The following is a 22,781-nucleotide window of genomic DNA, read 5'->3' as shown; positions in this document are numbered from 1 at the left end:
TTGACCTCCAAACATTAAAAAAAAAAAAACCCTTAACAAATTTTTTTAAGTAAAAAAAGACAAAAAAATAAAAAGATGTGTCTCTGGAACTGAATCACTTTGCTATACAGCAGAGATTAGCACAACATTGTAAATCAGCTGTTTCAATTATGAAAAGTTTTTTTTTTTTAAGGACTTTACTAAAATACTAAGTTACTGATTGAATTATAAGGGTTTATCTTGAGTATTCATTTCAAAATGAACATATGTTAGTTTCAGGAAAAAAGTTTTCAATGGGACAAGAGCTGCTTGCAAAAAGGTAAGCAGAAGTATAGTGGGAGATTACAGACGAGGGGGGATCTTAACCAGTCTGGGATAAGAAGATTCCCTAAGAATGTGACACAGGAACAAAGTCTGAAGGAAAGATAAAAAGGGAGGTGGGGAGAGAATTCCAAGCAGTTGTTGAGTTGCTGAGCTGTGACTAACTCTTTTGGGACTTCATGGACTGACTGTAGCTTGCCAGGCTCCTCTATGAGATTTCCCAGGCAAAAATACTGAAGTGAGTTGCCATTTCCTTCTCCAGAGGATCCTTCCAATCCAGGGATCAAACCAGAATATCCTTTGTTGGCAGGCGGATTTCTTTAGCACTGAGCCACCTGGGAAGCCTCTATATTCAAAGGTAAAAGGTGGAAATGCACGGCCTGTCCAAGGCACCTTAAGGAAATACCTTGACCTGAGAGTCAGTGTTGGAGAAGGCTTGTAGGGTAGGATAGGGGCCAAGTTAGGAAGGGTTGTGTGCTGTAAAAGGGGTTCAATCTTATCCTGAAGAACGTGGAGACACTAAAGGGTTTCTGTCCAGAGAAATAATGTGTTAATTTTAAGAAAACTTATACTGAATTAACAGAAAAACTAGTAGGATAGAAGTATGGTTAAGTCACCAGATGCAGTTTTCCTATGTAACAGTCACCACCAGTTAGAAAACATAATGAAGGAAAAGCATTGCTTTCATTTATAGTGGCAACAAAAACTCAAAGTACCTAGGAATAAAATTAACAAATGTGTGAAGAAAACTATGTATGTTTTCTGCTGGACAGAAAAGAAAACTTCATAAATGAAGAGACACCATGTTTCTAGATAGCCAACCTCGCTTTTGTAAAGCTGTCAATTCTCCCCCAAATAAACCTATAAATTCAGGGCAGTTTTTGTAAAACTCAGTAGTCTTTTGGAAACTTGACAAAATGATTCTAAAGTTCATTTGGAAGAGTGTATAGAAAAGCTGACAAGCATTTTAGGGGGGAAATGTTATGAGGTTAGATTTGCCCTCCCTGATATATAAAAAAAAGTAGTATAATATACTAGAAACAAGTTGGTACTGGAACAGGAAGAGATACATAGGTCCTGCCTCATAGGAATGGGAATTTGGTGGATGCTAAAGTGGCATTGACTGTGTGGATCACAATAAACTGTGGAAAATTCTGAAAGATGGAAATACCAGACCACCTGACCTGCCTCTTGAGAAACCTGTATGCAGGTCAGGAAGCAATAGTTAGAACTGGACATGGAACAACAGGCTGGTTCCAAATAGGAAAAGGAGTACGTCAAGGCTGTATATTGTCACCCTGCTTATTTAACTTATATGCAGAGTACGTCATGAGAAACGCTGGGCTGGAAGAAGCACAAGCTGGAATCAAGATTGCTGGGAGAAATATCAATAACCTTAGATATGCAGATGACACCACCCTTACGGCAGAAAGTGAAGAGGACCTAAAGAGCCTCTTAATGAAGGTGAAAGAGGAGAGTGAAAAAGTTGGCTTAAAGCTTAATATTCAGAAAACTAAGATCGTGGCATCTGGTCCCATCACTTCATGGGAAATAGATGGGGAGACAGTGGAAACAGTGTCAGACTTTAATTTTGGGGGCTCCAAAATCACTGCGGATGGTGACTGCAGCCATGAAATTAAAAGACGCTTACTCCTTGGAAGGGAAGTTATGACCAACCTAGATAGCATATTGAAAAGCAGAGACATTACTTTGCCAACAAAGGTCCGTCTGGTCAAGACTATGGTTTTTCCAGTGGTCATGTATGGATGTGAGAGTTGGACTGTGAAGAAAGCTGAGCACCGAAGAATTGATGCTTTTGAACTGTGGTGTTGGAGAGGCCTCTTGAGAGTCCCTTGGACTGCAAGGAGATCCAACCAGTCCATCCTGAAGGAGATCAGTCCTGGGTGTTCATTGGAAGGACTGATGATGAAGCTGAAACTGCAGTACTTTGGCCACCTGATTCGAAGAGTTGACTCATTGGAAAAGACCCTGATGCTGGGAGGGATTGGGGGCAGCAGGAAAAGGGGACGAGAGAGAATGAGATGGCTGGATGGCATCACCGACTCGATGGGCATGAGTTTGAGTAAACTCCGAGAGTTGGTGATGGACAGGGAGGCCTGGCGTGCTGTGATTCATGGGGTAGCAAAGAGTCAGACACGACTGAGCGACTGAACTGAACTGAAAGTGCCATTTCAATTGGGAGAGAGGGCAAGAATGGGTTCAAATGATGTTGAAACAATTGATAGTCATGTGGGGGAAAGTAACTCAGTATTTCAAAATATGTTCTAGATGAATTAAAGATCTAAGCCTTAAACAGAACAAACCCTATAACGTCACCAGAAGACTATACAGAGGATTATCTTTCAGAACTTGGGCATAGGGAGTGTTCTGAGGCTGTCATAAAAAAGAAGCCAGTTGGCAGATTTAACTACTTAAAAATGAAAATCTGGGCAGCTGACTGGTTTGGTGACGTGGAGGGTGGGATATTCTGGGCTACAGGTGGGGCAGAGGTCACCCCCACTCCTACCGCACCTCACCCCAGCCTCCATGGAGAGGCAATGGCAGAGGAAGAAGGCCCAACTATTGAAGTGCACCAAAGCAAAAAGACCAAGTCTTCAGAAAAAAAAGAATCTGCCAAACTAGAGAAGATCAATGACACTCAAGTTCCCGAAAGAGCTTCAAAAAGTAACAGGGTTGCAAAGCAGAATATTACAAGAGTGCCTTGGTTATCCAGTACATTTAATTACAGGACTCTTGCCTGGAAAATCCCATGGGAGAAGCCTGGTAGGCTACAGTCCATGGGGTCGCAAAGAGTCGGACATGACTGAGCGACTTTACTTACTTAATTAATTACAGGAAAGAGATGAATTCAGAACTGAATTGGCCTCTGCAAGCAGGAATGAAGGGGAAAGTAGCAAATCCAAAATTTCTGGGACTTGTAGTATCTAAGATAGATCTCTGTTTTTTTTCAATTAGTAAAAAATAAAATCAAGAAATACTTTGAGTAACAAAGGCTGATTAAGATGAATCCTCCTGGCAGTGACCAAATCAAGGTCATGGCTGTCACATAGTTTGGTAAAATGTCTCGAACGGATCAAGGTAGTTGCAAGGAAGTTCTTTCAGTTGGACCAAGCACCTAGGGAAAGAGAACAAAGGGTGTGATCCCACCAAAGCTAGATGAATTCAAAATATGTGGAGTTATACCTAGGAGACATACCTAGAAAAATATTCTGAATCTAGGAATATGAAGCTGACTGGAACCAAGCAGGTAAAGAGCCAACAAAACTCTTTTCTTTGCAAAAATGAATAATTTTTCATTTTTAAAAAATTAAGGTATAATTAACATAAATAAAATGCAGAATCTTAGGTGTTTCATTAAATGTGTTTTGACATTTGAATACAGCTGAAACAGGATGCAGAACATTTTCATTATCCCAGAAAGTCCCTTTGAACCCCTTTCCGGTAGATTTCCCCCACTTCCCTCAAAGCCACCACTCTTCTGATACTTTTTCAATATTGCTTAATTAACTTTGCATGTTCTGGAATTTCACTTAAATGAAATCATACAGTTATAAAAATGAAAAGCTGTAAGACAAAAGATGCCATGTTGTTGCTGTAGAGTCACTAAGTCACGTCAGACTCTGGCCCGCAGCCCACCTGGCTCCTCTGTCCATGGGACTTCCCAGGCAAGAAAATTGGAGTGGGTTGCCATTTCCTTCTCCAGGAGATCTTCCAGACCCAGGGGTTGAATCCTTGTATCCTGCGTTGACAGGCAGATTCTTTACCACTGAGCCACCAGGAAAGCTCGAAGATGCCATAAACAAAATGCAAATATAAAGTAAGTTGATATTAGTAGCTTGTTAAATAGTGAAGGTTAACAACCATACTAGGAAATAAATATTTGTATGTTTAACTGTATGTCATAGACACGTAGATCATTTTTGGATTGTCTTCCCTGTTAACTATATACTGTAAGCTCCTGGAAGGCAGGCGTTGGTCCTGTCTTCATCCTACACTTCAGGCATTTTGCAAGATGCTTGTGACTTGGTCCTCAGTATGCACTGAATGGATGGATGCATGCATATTGAAAGTGGAGGATGGATTAAAGTCAGACAAAAGGGCTGAGTACCTATTCAGAGGCAACAGCCCTTCTCAGTGAGCAAAGGAGACAGAAAGCAGAGTTGAGAAATATGGAGCTGATAGAACAGACAGGATGAGGTTGCTGATTCGATAGTGTCTCCAGGGTGGTAAGGGGTGGGAGTGGGCAAGAGAGCCCCCAGCTTTCTGACCTGGGGAGCTGGATTACTGCTGCCATTTACTGAGGATGGGGGCACAGAAGGAAATGCAGTTTTGGGGGAAGGCTATTGAAGCAGGCCAGCTTGGATTTGTACTAGCTGTGCCAAGTTTCGGGGCCTCTGGGACATCCAGGTGGACACAGCCAGCGTGAAGTTGGCCCTACCAGAAGTTGTTCCAGTGCAAAAAAAGAGGTTTCTTGGCTCTGTGCTTAGTTAAACACATGCAGCTACAGTGACCATCACGGCAAAACTGAGAATCAGCTTGGAATATGTAGAAGGCCGCTGGGGGAGGCTGGCTGGGAAAAATGAAAGGGGAATCTTGTGCTGGTGTGTGTGTGTGTGATGTGTGTGTGTTTGCTTGGGCCTGTTCCCCACCTTCTGGGAGCCCTGGGGTGTCAGAACTGCCATCTCCAAGCTTCTAGATTCTTCCGAAGCCCTGGCCTGACCTTTGGACCTTTGTTGGCCAGGTTTCCCCCTCCCTCTCCTCCAGTTCCTCGTGACTCTGTGGAGGAGGTGGGGTTTGGCAGGCCTCCCAGGACAGCCGCCTAGGCGGGAGGAGGCTGAGACGAGGGAAGAGCCAGGCCAGTAGTTTCTGGAGAACACCCGCTCATCCGGGAACTGGAGGGGAGCGGGGGAGGGAGCGGTGGGGGGCGGGGTGGAGAGCTGCTGTCCCACCGTGACTCAGCACTCTGCTGGGCTGGAGGGGTTGGGCTTGGGCTCCAAAAGTGCTTTGTCATGGAGGGAAGGAACCAGCTGGAGGATTTTATTGTAGGGTGAGCCACATTTCCTAGTGTGGCTAGGTGTCCAGGCTGGAAGGAACAAAAGGGTCTAGTTCCCCCAGCCAGACCTCCGATGGTGTTTTTGCAGGAAAGGGGAGGTGTCACTTTTTGTTTTTCTTCTTTTTCACAAAATCTTTTTTTTTTTGGCCTCGCTGCATGGGTTGCAGGATCTTATTGAACCCAGAGCCTCCACAGTGAAAGCACAGAATCCTAACCACTGACCACCACCAGGGAATTGCCTTTTCTTTTTTTTGTACCCATTTCTTTCTCAGTGCTTTTCTGCCTCACAGTGAGTTCTCAACAGATGTTGGAGCTCTCTCCTTTCTAGGGATTGTTGCTATGAGGTTATGATTCCACAGCCGGGAAATCATAGACCTCAGAATATTAAGGCTTAGAAAGGACCTTAGGAAAGGACCTTAGAGTTTCCAGATCAGCCTATTTTACAGAAAAAGAAGTGAGAGGCCGGTAAAACGCCAGGGCGTGCCTAAGGCCATTATCACTAGCAGAAACACAAGCTGAAAATGAAGGACAAGACACATGAGGGTGTGGTCATGAAAATGGATAAATGTGTGGCTGGAAAGTGTATATGAAACGATGTTATGTGAAAAAGCAGAGCCCAAAATAGTTTGTGCAAAGCTGATGACCATGAAGAGGATCACTGGACCTGAAGCATGGCTGAGGATTGGGCAAGAATGGTTTAAATGATGTTTTCACTGAAGAGCCGGTGTTTTAAGTAACTAGGATTTTCCCTGAAGTTAGAAGAGTGAAGTGTGGGGAAATCAGAGTTCAGAAATAGGAAAACATGGTACTGAATCAGATTCTGGTACATTTCTGGATGTTGCAACCATGATTCAGAGAGTTTGTCCTTAAACTGTGTCTTGAAAATCCATCAGGCAATGTAGACTTAGTCTAGGCACTCAGGTTCCCCCTTTCTCAGGAGGTTAAGGTCAAGAACCATGACCTGGGATGTTAGAGGATAACTTGAGAATGGAAGGCTCATTTTTTAAAAATCTTTATTGAATTTGTTACAACATTGCTTCTGTTCTATGCTTTGGTGTTTTGGAGCGTGTGGGATCCTAGCTCCCCAGTGGGGTATCAAACCCTCACCCCCCGCATTGGAAGGTGAAGTCTTAACCACTGGACTGCCAAGGAAGTCCCAGAAGGCTCACTTTTTATGGCAACTCAGGCCTTATGGCATCTATGGGAGCTCCCTCTGGGCAAGCCCACAACCACACCTATGCCAGAGACCTTATCCCACAGGCCCTATCTGTCCTTTACTTGTCTGCCTTCCTACTGAACTTTGGGCTCCATTTTAACGGGTATCCCCAGACCCTAGCACAGTCCAGGGGCCCTTCCAGTTCTGACAGATTTCAGCCCTAGGGCCCTGCTCTGAAATCATCAGGCCCAGTGGAATACCTAGTCTCTGCCTGGTCTCTTGCTATATCCTTCCTAAGGACCTGCTGGGTATGTGCCCACATTCTGAAAGCTTTGATGAAGTCACCTGGCCTTTCTGAACGTTTTTCTGTTTGGCCACACCACGTGGCATGTGGGATCTTGGTTCCCAGACCAGGGATCGAACCCTCCAGTGGAAGCTGGGAGTCTTAACAACTGAACCACCAGGGAAGTCTCCCTTTCTCAACTTTGATGCTTGTATTTATTTACAGTCTCTGGAGTCAACCCTCTGCCATGCTACCCTGGGTACCCACCCCAACACACACACACTTTGGGTGCTCTTGTCACCATGATTCATGTTGCACCCCATGAGCTTATACCCAGCCACATGGCATACCCATGTCACCCAGTCCAGGCTCAGTCATGCCCACCTTGGCCAAATCAGCAGAGGCCTGGTTCCACAAAAGGCAGCCTTGGACAGGGGGCAAGAGTAGGGTGGTGCGCTTGTCTTGGCAAGGCTGGGCAGACAGGGGCTGGGATTGCCTCCTTGTGGGAGTGGGGACTGGTGTCTGCCTTGCCTCTCATGCCGCGGACACTCACTTCACCCACACCCAGCAAGGCTACACAAGCACAGTGCTCTGTCTGCTGGAGGTTGAGGCAAAAGCTTGAGTTTCAGGCTGCACTGAGTAGGGGGTAGGAGGGTCTGGGACAGGATACAGAAGTTCCTTAGGAAGTCCTTGTAGCCTGGGGCAGAGGAGAGGCTGAAGTATAAAGAACAGCCTGGGGCTAACCAAGCTGGGAGTCAGTAGAATGCGGAAGGGTGATTCATTGACTTTCTGGGAAGGGCAGTAGGGGCAGTCCAGGCAAGTTGGTTTTTCTGGCTGAGCCAACAGATGCGGCCTCAGTGGTCAGCAGAGGGGAGTCCTACATGTCCCAGGAAGAGGGGAAGGACCCAGAAGACCTCATCGTTATGATGGAGAAGGCCCTAGTCAACCTGGGCGGCTACCAGTGTCCCTGGCTCCTATTTCCTGCCTGTACTGCGGGTTGCAGCCCCACCCCTCTCTAACTACCAGCATCCCCAGGACTCCTGCGGGTACCAAAATCCAAAGATGCAAAAAAAAAAAAAAAAAAAAATCCAAAGATGTCCAGTTCTGTTCAGTCACTCATTCATGTCCGACTCTTTGTGACCCCCTGGACTGCAGCACGCCAGGCCTCCCTGTCCATCACCAACTCCCGGACTTTGCTCAAACTCATGCCCATTGAGTCAGTGATGCCATCCAACCATCTCATCCTCTGTTGTCCCCTTCTCCTCTACCTTCAATCTTTCCAAAGTCCCTTATATAAAACGATGTAGTATTGGGACTTCCCTTCAGTCTGGTGGTTAAGACTCTGTGCTTCCACTGCAGGGGGCATGGGTTCCAAACTTCATGGGGGAACTAAGATCCCACATGCTATGTGGCACTGCCAAAAAATAAAATGAAAGAAAATAAAATGGTGTGGTATTTGCATATAACCTATGCACATCTTCCTGTGTACTTTAAATTGTCTCTAGGTTACTTATGATACCTAATACAATGTAAATGTTATGTAAATATGCCAGGCACATGGCAATTTCAAGTTTTGCATCTTGGAACTTTCTAGAATTTTCTTCAAAAATATTCTTGATCCGTTGGTTGAATCTGTGGCCAAGGAAGCCACAGATATGGATGATTGTAATCTCTTTTCTGCCTATCTCAGCTTTATGAAATGCAAAGGTAAGCGCTTTACTCCTCCACTTATAACAGCTGCCAGACTCTACTCTGCCCTCACGATAAAAGTCCAGGTCTACCGTGGAGGGAGAGGCCCTGCCCATCTGCCACCCACTCTCCCCCGGGTCCTCCTCTTCAGCTATTCCTTGCTGCCCAGGAGCAGTCCCCTATACCTCGGGGCTTGTGACAGCTGGTCCCTCTGTCCAGGCTGTGTGCTGCCCTGACTTTTCTGTCTGAAGACAACCCAGCCTTTGACACCCATCTCACATAGCTTCCATGATGTTTCCCTATCGCCCTGCAGAGCTGAAAATTTCCATTCTTTGTGCCCTCCTGTGCTCTGAACATTTCTCCAGGGCCACAGGCAGTGACCTGTTCTGTACCTGCCTCCCGCACCAGAAGAGGAGCTCCTGGCCTGTTCACCTGGGCAGTGCCTCGCATTCCCCACTACAAGACCCTCAAAGCGCCAGGCTCCCAGGCTACCGAGAACTGTGTGTTGGATTCATTTAAGAGGCCAGCTCTTACTCACCTGTCCTATTATTGAGGGATAGGCCTTCCACCTCTTGCCTTGTAGGTTTGCTTTTTCCATCTTAAGCCCAGCTCTTCCTGCTCTTCACGAGGAAGATGCAGAGAGTACATGAGCTTCTGTGGGGTCTGAGGATTATTTCCTGGCAGAGAGCTGAGGACACTGCAGGGCTGAGCGGTCTGTGACCACTTGGACCATGGGGACAGTGATGGCATGTGGGATCAGGAGCTCCCTGCTCTGTGGACCTGTTCCCTTTGCCTGTGATGGTGGCCACAGAGAGTTTCCTCGGCTGGAGGAATTTGTAGGAGGTCACTAGGGGCCAGGGAGGAAAACTAGAAGGATGGATTCTCTCTACGTGGAATCCACTGACAGTCCAGTGGTTAGGATTTGGAGCTTTCACTGCTGGGGCATGCATGCATGTGTGTTCAGTTGTGTCTGACTCTTCGAGACACCTTGGACTATAGCCCTCCAGGTTCTTCTGTCCATAAATTTCTCCAGGCAAGAATACTTGAGTAGGTTGCCATTTCCTCCTCCAGGGCATCTTCCCAACCCAGGGACTGAACCTGTGTCTCCTGCATAGAAGGTGGATTCTTTACCAACTACACCACCTAGGAATCAGCCTCACTGCTGGGGACCAAGGTTTAATCCCTGGTTTAGGAAACTAAGATTCAGCAAGCTGCATGGTGCAGCCAAAAAAAAAAGCAATGTGCTTCCTGGAGATGGGATTAGAGCATTCTCAGAATCGTTACATCCTACAAACATAACATGCCAGAGAGTTTACATAAAGTAAGTTGACACCTTATTGTGGCTGAAACCAACCACATATCTTGAGTAGGAGGTGGGGCAGGTCCTGGTACTAGAAGCACTCTCCACTTTTCAGAGAAGGAAACTGATGGTCAGAGTGGTTTGGTTCAGTGACTGCTGGGCTGGACGTCCCACAGCTGGGTAAGAGGCAAGGCCGTGTGACTAATTCAGAGTCTAATTGTGGGGTAATTTTCCAGATCTGCGGCCCTGATTGTTGTTGTTCAGTCACTAAGTCATATCTGACTCTGCAACTCCATGGTCTGCAGCATGCCAGGCTTCTCTGTCCTTCACTGTCTCTTGAGTTTGCTCAAATTTATGTCCATTGAGTTGGTGATGCTATCTAACTATCTCATCCTCGGCCATCCCCTTCTCCTTTTGCTATCAATCTTTCCCAGCATCAGGGTCTTTTTCAATGAATTGGCTCTTTGAATCAGGTGGCCAAAGTATTGGAGCTTCAGCTTCAGCGTCAGTCCTTTCAATGAGTATTCAGGGTTGATTTCCTTGAGGATTGACTGGTTTGATCTCCTTGCTGTCCAAAGGACTCTCAAGAGTCTTCTTTAGAATCACAGTTCAAAAGCATCAGTTCTTCAGCCCTCAGCTGCCTTTATGGTCCAACTGTCATGTTCGTACATGACTACTGGAAAAACCATGGCTTTGACTGTATGGACCTTGGTCGGCGAAATGAAGTCTCTGCTTTTTAATATGCTGTCTAGCTTTGTCACAGCTTTTCTTCCAAGGAGCAAGTACGTAGTACAATTCTCATAGTCCATGACCCTGGACCACAAAGCATGGAGAAAGAAAACCTTTGAGATTCCAGTTGCCTGGAGACTGAAATATGCTTGTAGGTAGAGAGCAGTTCCTCAGCTCCAAATCCAGGCGAAGGCAAGCCAGCCCCCATCTTTGACCAGCTTTAGGATGCCCCAGTTGGCAGTCAACACTTGACACTTTCAAAGCTGCAATTCCACTAGCAGATATTATAGGCAGTTTTTAAAACCAGTAAGCTGATTTGGTTAGTAACCAGAGTCTGTTTGCTTGGTGGGAGTTTTGTGATGCTTTAGAAGGCATCGTTAGGGAACCCATGACAAGGTTCAGGCTGTGCACTTGGTCTTGAGTTATCTCCCAAGCTTGGTGCTCGTGGCTAGCAGGGCTAAGAGGTGACCGGAAGGCCTGGAGACCCTTGGCTATTCCATAGCATCCCTGAGTGGGGCAGCTGGATCCAGACCCACCCCTGAGCCCTGAGAGTACTCTGGGCTTGTTGCTATTTAGTTGCTAAGTCATATCCGACTCTTTGCAACCCCGTGGACTGCAGCCTGTCAGGCTCCTCTGTCCACAGGATTTCCCAGGCAAGAATATTGGAGTGCGTTGCCATTTCCTTCTCCAGGGGATCTTCCTGACCCAGGGATTGAACTCACGTCTCCTCCTAGAATATACTACTCACAGGGACCAAGGCTAGCTCCTCACATGCCTGTGTGCCCCGTGGGCCTGAGCTCCCCTTAGACACAGCAAGGTTGGGGAGCTGTCAGTAATGCCTCTTCCCAGGGTTTGCAGCCCTGGGAGATTCCTCAGATTCCCAGAGAGAATCTGGGAATCGTGTGAACTTTCCCAAAAGAAAAGTCTGGGTCCCTGCCACTGAGGCTGCCCACACATCAGGGCACATAGGACCTGCTTCCCAAGTGGGGCAATGACAATCCCTCAGCAGGGCCTCAGCCCACCCTTGGCCTTTTCAGCAGAGAATTCACCCACTGTTCAGACAGAGCACGTGGTCTAGGGCAGATGCCTGTGCCCGACCCAGGGGAACCCTCCCAAGGGAGGGTACAGCGTGCTCTTTCCCTTCCCTTCTTTTAGTTCTCGCTGCACGGATGACATTCCAACCCCCTTTCAAACATCCCTGCCTTTTGTAATTCTTTGGAGTCAGTTGGAATTCAGCAGCTCTCTCTATTTTTTTTTTTTTTTTCATACTTGCTCACATGTCCAGCTGTCCTTTCAGTACTGTGGGTGTGTATGTGGTGGTAGTGGCAGCAATCCAGATATTTTGCTATTTCTGAAATTGATGATTTCCCCAAGATCCACCCCTACTTCCCCACATCCACCCCAACTTCTAGGTATTGGATCCAAATTTTCCTTCAGGGAGGCATTCCGCCACCTGCCCGGCACCCCCATTCCAGTCCCTGCCCTGTGCTATCATTAGAATGGCCTCTGTCCCCACATTTGGAGAGAGACACAAATGCAACACATTTTCCAGTCAATTTCCTTTTTTTTACATATTCTTTTTTTTAAAAAATTTTATTTTATTTGGCCATGCCGGGCAGCAGGCAGGATCTTAGTTCTCCAACCAGGAATCGCACCTGTGTTCTCTGCATTGAGAGCTCAGAGTCTTAACCACTCGACTGCTGGGGAATTGCCCAACTTACTTTTTAAATCACCTAAAGGGCAACTAATTCCTTCATGGGTCACAGCATTTTTCAAGCCAGGAAGTTCGTTTATAGATGATCTAATCTAATTTAGTCATTCAGTCAACGTTTTTAAATGCTGGTTTTGGGCCAGGCCCTAGATAAAGAAACGGAGGCCCACCGAGAGGAGAGGCCTGACTCAGGGCTTCACAGAAGATGTATCGTCGAGCCAGTGACCAGGACGTAGGCCTCCTGACCCCCAAGCCAGCATTCTCTCATTATGTTTGTCTGCTTCCCGAGATTAAATCCCAGTACAGTGCGTGCAGATGGATATGCGAGCGTGAGAAAGATGGAGGACTAGATGCTCAGCAGTGAGCACTGCTTCCTGGGCAAAGCAGACAAAGTGGTCAAGGCAGCAGAGAAAGGGACAGAGGAGAAGGAGAAGATACAGGGCTGTCCACAATCAAAACCGCATTTATGAAGAACTCAGCACACACACATACATGAAAATCACATACACATACACACCCCTTGCCCTGTAGTGAACAACTAAAGAAGCAATCAAACAATTCAGTTATGCAGTCAGTACTGGGTTGAGCCATGGAGCTGCAGTGACAAGTGAGTTCCAATCGTGTCTGACCACAATCCCTTCGAGCATCTGTAATGACTACCTTGCCGGCCATACCTGCTGGCTACAAGGGCTGCACTGAGCCCTGACGTCAACTCCCTATGGGGCCCTGGGGCAAGCGAGCAGCAATTAGCAACTGATCGTGGGGCCTGTGGAAACACTGTGGAATCTGGAACAGATTCCAGAGTCAGAGGGGATTGGAGCTGGAATCAAACCAAGCGGGCACCTGTGGCGGGACCATCAAGGATCCTTGCTCCCCTGTCCCCCTCAAACCCCGCCCCCCCCACCACCCAGTCTGGCTCACCCTTGTCTTTTTTTTCCTTTTCTTGGGGCTACACTGCAGGGCCCATGGGATCTTATTCCCTGACCAGGGATTGAACTTATGCCCCCCTGCAGTGGAAGCGCAAAGTCTTAACCACTGGACTTCAAGGGAAGTCCCTCACTCTGGTCTTTCTGAACTTCACTGACCTTTCACCGAATTTGCTACCAGCAGCTGCCCCCGAGTGCCGGGCACAGTTGTCTGACAGGTGGCCGAGCCTTCTGGGGCTGCAGGAGGTCTCAGTCCTCCCGATGTCTCCCCCTGGTGTCCCACCTCACCCACTCCCGCCCTGACTGTGTCCCGCTGGCCCCTGTGGGCCCCACCTCTGTGCCTTTTCTTATCTTTCCTCCCCAGAGCCATGCCCTTAGGCCTATCAAAGGCCTGCCCTTCTTTCCATCTCCCCTGGTCTGGATCCTGCTTCTGCTGAGGAGTCTTGCAGGGTTCAGAGCTAATGTCTTTCTTCCTCTGACCTTGGTCCCTTCAGCCTTTATTGAATGACAGCGGGCACTGATGTCATTCCATCACCATCCCTCCGTGGCCTCGAGGCCGAGGGCTCAGGAGACACAGGAACCTTGCTTTCTTCTCTGCTCCCAGTACGCAAGCCTGAGCCCTGGCACACGGCAGGTGTTCAGTGCAAACTCCGGTTGCGTGGAATTGAATTGCTGTGAAAAGGAGGAATCCTTTTGTCCCAGGAAGGTCCCTCCTTCCCTCAAACATGGTTCTTTGCACTTAACTAAGAATTAGGGAGGACCCCTCCTGCATTTCTGAATAGAAGCCCAGAATGGGAACCTCAGAGGTGAAATTGGAATTGGTCTTATAGGATCTTAGTTCCCCAGGGATCAAATCAGTGCTCCTTGCAGTGGAAGCATGGAGTCCTAATCATTGGACTTTCAGGGAAGTCCCTGCCTAAAGCCCTTTAGCTGAAAACTCCTGTATTCCAAGGTCAGGCGTCCTCAGGGAGCCCAAGCTCTGCCCAGCTGGTTGGGTTAAAGTCAATTCTCTTTCTTAAAAATAAATCCAATAATAATAAAAATTAATGCTTAATAATAAAAACAAATAATAATAAAAAGCTAATACTTACAAGATATGCCAATCATTTGCCAGATAAGAAAACTGATGCACAGAATTACAAAGTGACTTGCCCAAGGACAACTGCACTTCAGATCCAAAGCCCACATACTCTTTTTCTTTTTAATTTTAATTTTTTTTTTTTTTTTTGCCACAGGGCTCGTGGGATCTCAGTTCCCCAACCAGGGATAGAACCTGGGCCCAGCAGTGAAAGCTCAGAGTCCTAACCACTGGACCACAAGGGAATTTCCAGACCCCACACTCTAACACCTCCTAGTTCCCCTCCTATTGCCCAGGTTACTCAGGCCTCTGCTAAAGCCCGTGCTCTGCTCACCGCTCCCCTGTCTTTGCCCAGAACCCATCATGGGGTGTCTTACAGTGGGGTTAGTAAATGGTTATGCAATGGGTGAATGGGGTTTGGGCATTCTGTCTGCTTACCCAACTTACTGCTAGGAGGGTGTGGAGGGCATAAGAGAGAGGAACAAAAGTGCTGGACCCAGCAGCACAGACACTCCCATCCCAAGCCCAGCTTCCTGGACACCCTGATCCTCTCGGCCACCTCTAGGGAAAGGAATGTTTCTCTAAAGCTCTCGGATTTCAGGTTGGCTCTGTCACAGTGAGTGAAAGGTCAGAGGGCCTGAGTGCAGTTGCCTCTTGGCCAACCCCTAAGAAAGTGCTCTAGGGAAGGGCGCCTGAGGTTGTGCTCAAGGTGGATGTCAGGCAGGAGACAGATGGGCCCCTGGGGTTGGACAGCTGGTGTCTGTCAAGTGGAGTAAAACTGAAGCTTTGTTCTCACCCAGACACTCCAAGGACAGAGCTGGTGGCAGACGCTAAGCTCTGTTCTGATAAAGATGCAATGACCCCTCCTGAGTTCAAGGAAAGCTTCCCTGTCTGCACATATGCAGGAAGGCTCCTTGGGGATCAAAAGGAGAGGGGGCTCCACCCCATAAGCGTGGGCACGCACCTACAAACCCAAGATGGAGGTGAGATCCGTCTTAGCAAAAAGTTGAGCATGCATGTTGGGGAGGGTCCTAAGACAGGTCAAATGTGAAAAAAGAAACAAGTTGGGACTTCTCTGGTGGTCCAGTGGCTAAGACTCTGCATCCCCAATGCAGTGGCCCCAGGTTCCATCCCTAGTCAGGGAACTAGGTCCCACACACCGCACAAACACTCGACAAAGCCAAATAAATATTTACAATTTAAAAAACAAACAAACAAACAAAGGTAAACAAAGACCCGGAAGGACTGCCCTAGGTAAGTGATTTGTATCACCTCTTTATGGCACTCCTCTTTCAGGACACCTGTGTTCCTCTCCGGGTGTGCATTTCTGCCTAACTTCTGACTTAAGTAAATAAGCTGTTTCTCTGCGTGCTCTCCTAAATGTTGCGCTGTGTCTTAATAATAAATTTTGTACCTGTTTGTACAGTTTTTGCCTCCTAGAAACAAATTCTTGCTTTCAAATAGGGGAAAGAGCCAGGACCACTGTTCTTCTAGCCTCTAGCCCCTGGTGGTCTAGTGGTGAGGATGCCTGGTTTTAACCCAAACTACCCAGGTTTGATTCCTGGGCAAGGAGCTAAGATCTCTCTTCTGGATTCTTTCCGGGATCAGAGGGATGAGAGAGATGGGAGGGCTACCTCAGTCAGGATGGTTTTGATTTCAGACAACAAAACTCAACCCACACTAGCGGAGCAACAAAGGGGATTTGTTGGCTCTTGTAGCTGAGAAATCAAGTGGGCTTCAGGCATGGTTCCATCAGGGAACCATCTATCTCTCTGTGATTCTCTCTGGGATCTGCTCCCATTCATGAAGCTTCTCCCTCAGGCTATCTTTCAGCAGCCTCCAGGGTTCTTCCAGAGGTGACGTCAGATGTATCACTCTCACCCCTTCCATTTCCCAAGCATTGTCTCATCAGGTCTTTTTTGAGTCAGTACTGCCTCTCAGAGTGTCTGATTCTACATGGCTGCTTAAGTAAACCTAGAAGATGGCATTGATGAGTCTTTCTAAGCAGCATTTGGGCCCCACTGGAGACAGGAGGAGTTTCTACCAAGTGCTCTTTTGTCTGGCTTGCTGCTATCATTTTACCAAATAATACAATTATCTCAGAGGCGGGACATTGGAGCTGGGGTGCCCAGACCTGTGCCCTTCAGAGTTCTACTACCCAAGTGTCTATCTGAAGACCTATGGGGGCCCAGCACTCTGATTTTGGAGGCTCAACCGCGTATCACAGCAAATACATTAAAATGCAGGTACACCCCTCATTCAACTTAATGGAAAAGTAACCAAAAATAGTTGAACACAACTGCAGTTGAATAGGTGACAGTGTCACAGTTTATAAATACACGCTTAAAAAATTTAAAAAAAAAAATTTTTTTTTGCTATGCCATGTGGCTTGCGGGATCTTAGTTCCCTCCACAGGGATTGAACCCAGCCCCTCGGCAGTGGAAGTACAGAGTCCTAACCACTGGACCACCAGGAAATTCTCAATATTTACTTTTATTCTTTTATTGTTTTTCTTTCTTCTTCTTTTTTTTTTCTTTACCATCACATCACCCCTTTGTTTTTGGCAATCACACACCTCACCCATCCTCAACCTTTCTATCTCCTGGTTTCTTTTTAAAAATTAAAAAAAAATTTATTATTTTGGTTACACTGGGTTTTCGTTGCGGCGCTCAGCCTTCTCTAGTTGCAGCGAGCGAGGCCCACTCTTTTTTGCGGAGTCCAGGTTCTAGGCACACAGGTTTCAGTAGTTGCAGCACGCGGGCTCGGTAGTTGTGGCTCACGGGCTTTGTTGCTTGGCAACATGTGGGATCTTCCGGGACCAGGGTCCAACCCGTGTCCCTTGCGTTGGCAGGCAGATTCCTATCCTCTACCACCAAGGAAGTCTTGCTATTCTCTTTTTGAATTTAGGGACCAACACGTTTTCCTGGGCCTTGGCAAAGCTCATGAGCACTAGGCCCAGGGCCTGTGGTGCTTATGATGGAGAACTGACTGGGTGATTTGTGCGCATGTACTTGATCGGACATGTCTGGTCCTGGATTTCCCTGGTGGCTCAGACTGTAAAGCGTCTGTTTACAATGCGGGAGACCGGATTCGATCCCTGGGTTGGGAAGATACCCTGGAAAAGGAAATGGCAACCCACTCCAGTACTCTTGCCTGGAAAATCCCATGGACGGAGGAGTCTGGTAGGCTACAGTCCATGGGGTCACTACGAGTCGGACATGACTGAGCGACTTCACTTCACTTCACTTCATCTGATCGGACACCAGGCCTGGAGCCAGACCTACGGAAGTTGGTCCCAACTCTGCTGCTAACTAGCTAAGTGGACTTGGGCAAGTTGCCAGTCTCTCTGGGCCTCCATGTGGTCAGCTGTCAATGGGAGGTAAGGACGCTTGCACTTCTTCCCTGTGTACCTCCTGGAGGAGCATTCCTTCCAGCTGGCATTGCAAAGAGGATTAACTGGAAGTTACTTGAGAGCCATGTAAACTCAGTTTCTTTGGGATCCATTTAACAGGGCTTCCCTGGTGGCTCACATTTTAAAGAATCTGCCTGTAAGGCAGGAGACCCGGGTTCGATCCCTGAGTTGGGAAGTTCCCCTGGAGAAGGGAATGACTACCCACTCCAGTATTCTTGCCTGGAGAATTCCACAGACAGAAGAGCCTGGTGGGCTACAGTCCTTGGGGTCGCAAAGAGTCAGACAGGACTGAGTGACTCACACACACGCACCAATAACAGAAATTAGTTGACTGTCCCCTTTTAGCCAAGCTTCAAACAGTTCTGATGGGATGAGTTTGCCGAGGGCCATGCTCACAATGGTCCAGGCACACAACTTGGCATCGCAGAGACGTGAGATATGAGAAAAGGGGATGGCGGGATTCAGGAGCATGGGCTGAGAGCCATGCAAGAGCCCAACAACGAAGGGCCCTGTGCCTGCAGAGGAAGGTAACATATCCACACCCAGTCAGTTCTGCAGTGACTGGGGAAGGCCTGCAAAGCGGCAGGGCAGCGCTGCACATGCATCTTAGCCCCAGTGAGCTACTCCCTTCTTTGTTGGATTTGCCCCTGACGCTTTCACTGTGCACCCAAGGGTGCCATGTCTGGTCTGGGCAGCACAGGGTGGGACCTCCTTTGAAGATCAAGTGCGGGGAAGGTTGGGTTAACCAAGGGAAGGATCAGCCTCTCCACCACAGGAATCACTTTAAAAGTGAAAGTGAAACTTAGTTGGTCAGTCAAGTCTGACTCTTTTGCGACCCTATGGACTATAGCCTGCCAGGCTCCTCCATCCATGGAATTCTCCGGGCACGAATCCTGGAATGGGTTGCCCTTTCCTTCTCCAGGGGATCTTCCCGACCCAGGGATTGAACCAGGGTGTTCCACATTGCAGGCCGATTCTTTACTGTCTGAGTCACCAGGGAAGCCCCCATCATATTAAAAAATCATAGTGAAAATCACCTGACATTTGGGACTTCCTTGGTGGTCCAGTGGTTCAGACTTAAGACCTTCTAATGCAGGGGATGGGGGTTTGATCCCTGGTCAGGGAGCTAAGATCGCACATGTCTTGAGGCCAAAAAACCAAAACATACAACAGGAGCAATATTGTAACAAATTCAATAAAGACTTTAAAAAAAAAATTATCCACATCAAAAAACAACAACAACAAGAACAAAAAGACATGGATTGATTATCCTTTTTTTTTTTTTTTTTTTTTGACAGGAAATAGCATTTATTGGTGAGCATGATTAAGGAGGGAACAGAGCTGATGCTCATGAGGGCAGGGCCCGCCATTTGTCCAGGGGACCACGATTAGGGATGTATTTGACCCCACAGCCGTCCGGGATGAGTCGCTTTTCTGACACCATGTTCTCAAATTCATCCGCATTAAACTTGGTAAATCCCCACTTCTTGGAGATGTGGATCTTCTGACAGCCAGGGAACTTGAACTTGGACCGGCGGAGGGCTTCAATCACATGCTCCTTGTTCTGTAGCTTGGTGCGGATGGACATTATGACCTGGCCAATGTGGACCCTGGCCACTGTGCCCTGGGGCTTTCCAAAGGCACCGCGCATACCTGTCTGGAGTCTAGATTGAGAAACAGCAGGCCAGTCATGAATGCCCACTAGGAAGAGTTGTCTCCAAGGTCCCTTAGGGCTACCTGTACAGGCAACAGGCTGCATACACTACCAAGGAGGCTGCTGTTTGCAGCCATTGCACACTGGGCCCCCATGGGGAAAAGAGCACAGTCGGCTTAATTGGCTGCAAATGATTACCCTTTCTAAAAGTAAATATGGGACTTCCCTGGTCAAGAATCCACCTGTCAATGCAGGAAACACAGGTTCCATCCCTGATCCGGGAAGATCCCACAGCCAGGGAACAGCTACATCTGTGCGCCAAGCTATTGAACCTGTGCTCTAGAGCCTGGGAGCCGCAACTGCTGAAGCCCGCACTCCCTAGATCCTGTGCCCTGCAATGAGAGAAGCGACTGTGATAAGAATCTCACGCCCCTCAACTAGATAGTAGCCCCTGCTCACTGCAACTAGAGAAAAGCCCATGCAGCAACAAAGACCACTTGCAGCCAAAAATAAAATAAATAAAATTAAAAATTAAAAATACACGTGAAAACATTAACTCAATTTACATCGTCATACAACAGTTCTCAAGAGCTTTATATCTTAAACAACTGAAACTTTATTTCCCACTGAACAACTTCCTATTTTCCCTTCCCCTAGACTCTGGCACCCACCATTCTCTTTCTAGGAGTTTGACTGGGGCTTCTCGGAAAGTTCAGCTGATAAAGAATCCACCTGCAATGCAGGAGACCCCGGTTCAATTCCTAGGTTGGGAAGTTCTCCTGGAGAAGGGATAGGCTACCCACTCCAGTGTTCTTGGGTTTCCCTGGTGGCTCAGACAGTTAAGAATCCACCCACAATGAGGGAGACCTGGGTTCGATCCCTGGTGGGAAGATTCCCTGGAGGAGGGCATGTCAACCCACTGTAGTGTGCTTGCCTGGAGAATCCCATGGACAGAGGGGCCTGGTGGACTACAGTCCGTGGGATCGCAAAGAGTTGGACGTGACTGAAGTGACTAAGCACAGCACAGCATAAGTGGAACCATGCAGTAATTTTCCTTTGGTGACTGGCTTATTTCACTTAGTATGAAGTTCATCCACACTGTGCAGATGAGAGGGTTTTCTGCCTTTTTAAAGGTTGAATAATATTCCTCTGTGTGTTTATGCCCCATTGTCTTCATCCATTCATCTACTGATAGGCATTTGTGTTGCTTCTACTTTTGGGCTATTTTGAGTAAGGCTACAGTGAACATGGGAGCCCAGATATCTCTGAGATTCTATGTTTCAGTGGCTTAATGTCATCAGTTTCATCCATGTAGCATATTGCAGATTTTCCTTTGTTTTGAAGGCTGAATAATGTTCCGCTGTATGCATAGATGACATTTTTCCTACCCATTCATCCATCAGTGGACACTTGGGTGGCTTCCATGTTTTAACTACTGTGAGTAATGCTGCTGTGAACATGGGGTCTCCTGGAGACCCTGAGTTCAATTCTTTTTAGTATATACCAAGAAGTGAAATTGCTGGGTCGGATGGTAATTCTATTTTCAACTTTTTGAGGAAGATTCCTCATTCCTTTGATGGCTCCAAAGTACTCCATGGTGTGGATGTACTATTGTTTATTCTGCTTATTGATGGGCACTTGGCATTTTTTCCAGGCTTGCTACTGCTGCTGCTGCTAAGTCGCTTCAGTCGTGTCTGCCTCCGTGTGACCCCACAGACAGCAGCCCACCAGGCTCCCCCGTCCCTGGGATTCTCCAGGCAAGAGCACTGGAGTGGGTTGCCATTTCCTTCTCCAATGCATGAAAGTGAAAAGTGAAAGTGAAGTCGCTGAGTTGTGTCCGACTCTTAGCGACCGCATGGACTGCAGCCCACCAGGCTCCTCCATCCATGGGACCTTCCAGGCAAGAGCACTGGAGTAGGTTGCCATTGCCCTCTCCCCCATATGAACTAGCAGGCATACAAACATACATACAGGAGCAAAAAGTATCACAGGAATGTTTGTATGCTACCCAAGAAAATTTACCAAATGAAGATGCTAATATTTATAATAAAATTTTTCTACTAAATAGAATTCTTACCCCGAACCACAGTTCAAACTGTCAGATAAGACTTCTGCAAACAATTTTTACCAAGCATACACCTCTGAAATATAGAGCAATTTTAAGAATACGTGCAGCAGGATCATTCCAGTATGAAACGTAAGGAAATGACAAGAGAGTGTCTATAGGCTTAAGCTATTACAAATAAGGCTGCAACAATAGCCTTGCCCCTGTGTCTTTTTGCATTGTTTGTGGTGAATCTTTAAGATAGATTCCTAGAAGTGGGATCACAAGATCAAAGGGCCAAGACCCAAGCAGGTATTGCCAAATTCCCTTTCAGCAGGACGGTTCCATTCCCACTAGCAAAGTGTGAGAATGTCTGTCTTCTCACAGCCTGGACAAGAGAGTGTTTTGTTAAACTTTTGGATTTTTGCCAATCTGATCAGCAAGAATTAGTTCCTTGGAGCAATTTGCATTTCTTTAACTACAAGCTTGGTTGAGCATCTTTTTTATGTAGTTTTGAAATATTTATTTGCTTTTCTTTTTCCGTAAAGTGTTTGTATTTTGAGTGCATCTTTCTCACAGTTGGTTGACATTTAAATTTATATTAGAAGCATTTTATATTTATTCTAAGAATGTTAACTCTTTTGTGATACAGTTGTAAATTTTTTAACCAGTCTGTCATTTGTCTTTTAAGTTTTTATTTATTTAAGTTAATTTTGGCGCCATGACAAAAACTTCAGTTAAATGAAACTTACTGCTGTTTCTCTTTAATGCTTCTGGATGTTGAGTCAGAATTAGGAAAGATTTCCCTGGCCCAAGATTATAGAAGCATGTATTCATGTTTCCCTTTAGTCCTTGGATGGTTTCCTTTTGTTGTTGTGTTTCCTTTTTTTTAATGTGGACCATTTTAAAAGACCTCATTGAATTTTTTACAACATTGCTTCTGTTTTATGTTTTGATTTCTTGTCCCCAAGGCTTGGGGGGATCTTAGCTCCCTAATCAGGGATTGAACTCCCACCCCTTGCATTGGAAGGCAAAGTCTTAACCAATGGACCACCAGGGAAGTCCCAGGATGGTTTCGTTTGTTACACCCAATCTCCAGTTTCTTTGGAATGTATCCTGGAATACAAAAGGAACGCCTCCAGTTGTTTCTGATTCCACAGGGCTCTCCAGTTATCCCAACACTAAGTATTACTGTAATACTTATTAATACTTACAAATTCTTTCCCCACAATTTGTGATGCTGCCTCCCCTGGTGGCTCAGACAGTAAAGAATCTGCCTGCAAAGCAGAAGACCTGGGTTTGATCCCTGGGTTGGGAAGATCCCCTGGAGTAGGAAATGGCAACTCGCTCCAGTATTCTTGCCTGGAGCGTTCCATGGACAGAGGAGCCTGGTAGGCTACAGTCCATGGGGTCATGTGACTTGTA

General features: G+C 46.9%; 1 non-coding gene across 1 annotated transcript; it reads right to left on the bottom strand.

Annotated features, from left to right (window-relative positions):
* Positions 1–19,367: 19,367 nt before the first annotated feature.
* LOC133040901 (small nucleolar RNA SNORA70) lies at positions 19,368–19,502 on the bottom strand. Its single transcript, XR_009689066.1, has one exon. It is a non-coding gene; the product is annotated as a small nucleolar RNA SNORA70 (small nucleolar RNA).
* Between the last annotated feature and the right edge of the window lie 3,279 nt (positions 19,503–22,781).

The sequence above is a fragment of the Dama dama genome, chromosome 2 (assembly GCF_033118175.1).
Source record: "Dama dama isolate Ldn47 chromosome 2, ASM3311817v1, whole genome shotgun sequence".
Classification (NCBI taxonomy): Eukaryota; Metazoa; Chordata; class Mammalia; order Artiodactyla; family Cervidae; genus Dama; species Dama dama.
Note: the sequence above shows the minus strand (reverse complement) of the source record. Positions and strands in the feature narration are given on the sequence as shown.